At 37.6% G+C, this 813-nt stretch overlaps 1 protein-coding gene across 1 annotated transcript in view; it reads left to right on the plus strand.

Annotated features, from left to right (window-relative positions):
• Window positions 1-813, plus strand: part of TNKS (tankyrase) — a 170,876-nt gene that overhangs the window by 131,311 nt on the left and 38,752 nt on the right. The gene's annotated exons all lie outside the window — the stretch shown is intronic.

Genomic DNA, 813 nt, shown 5'->3' on the forward strand with positions numbered 1-813 from the left:
TTTTTTTTTTTTTGAGACAGTGTATCACTTTGTCACCCTTGGTAGAGTGCCATGGTATCATAGCTCACAGCAGCCTTATACCTCAAACTCTTGGGCTCAAGTGACCCACTTGCCTCAGCCCCACATTAGTTGGGACTACAGTCACCTGCCACCACACCTGGCTCTTTTTTGGAGATGGGGTCTTGCTCTTGCTCAGGCTGGTCTTAAACTCCTGAGCTCAGGCAATCCACCCGCCTTGGCCTCCCAGAGTGCTGAGAGTACAGGCATTGAGCCACCAGGCCCAGCCTGAATATAGTCTTATAGGTTCAGAAGAACACTGTATTTGATACTCATTTTTATTGTCACTGGTTGGTAAGAAATAACTTCTAGGGCATTGTGAATCCATTGTCTAGCTTAGCTTATTTTTAATTTCCACAGAAGTCTATATCAGGCCCATAATAAAAATTCTTTATATTTATTTACTTTATCTCATACATATTAGGTGATAACACTTTTAAAATCAGAGTAATTTTTAATACATTTTATGATATGTGTTAAGACTTACTATGAAAATATAAAAAAAAAATTACCCAACTCTTTCCATAGTGAAGGCATTCAGAATTAAGCACTTTTTTCACTTCTTCCTTTTCTGTCTTCTTTTCATAATATTCATAAGTATCTTATGTAATTGAAGTCTGGTCAAAATTAGTGTTCTTCAAAGGAAAAGTTTTCCAAAGATAACTGTAAGGCTGAGAAATAGTATATGATATGACAAGTAAAAGATGGTAAACACCCTCTGTGCTTCATCACCATCCATCTGGAGGCGTTGACTGA

Source organism: Otolemur garnettii, unplaced genomic scaffold (assembly GCF_000181295.1).
Source record: "Otolemur garnettii isolate 467f Iridium unplaced genomic scaffold, OtoGar3 scaffold00121, whole genome shotgun sequence".
Lineage (NCBI taxonomy): Eukaryota > Metazoa > Chordata > Mammalia > Primates > Galagidae > Otolemur > Otolemur garnettii.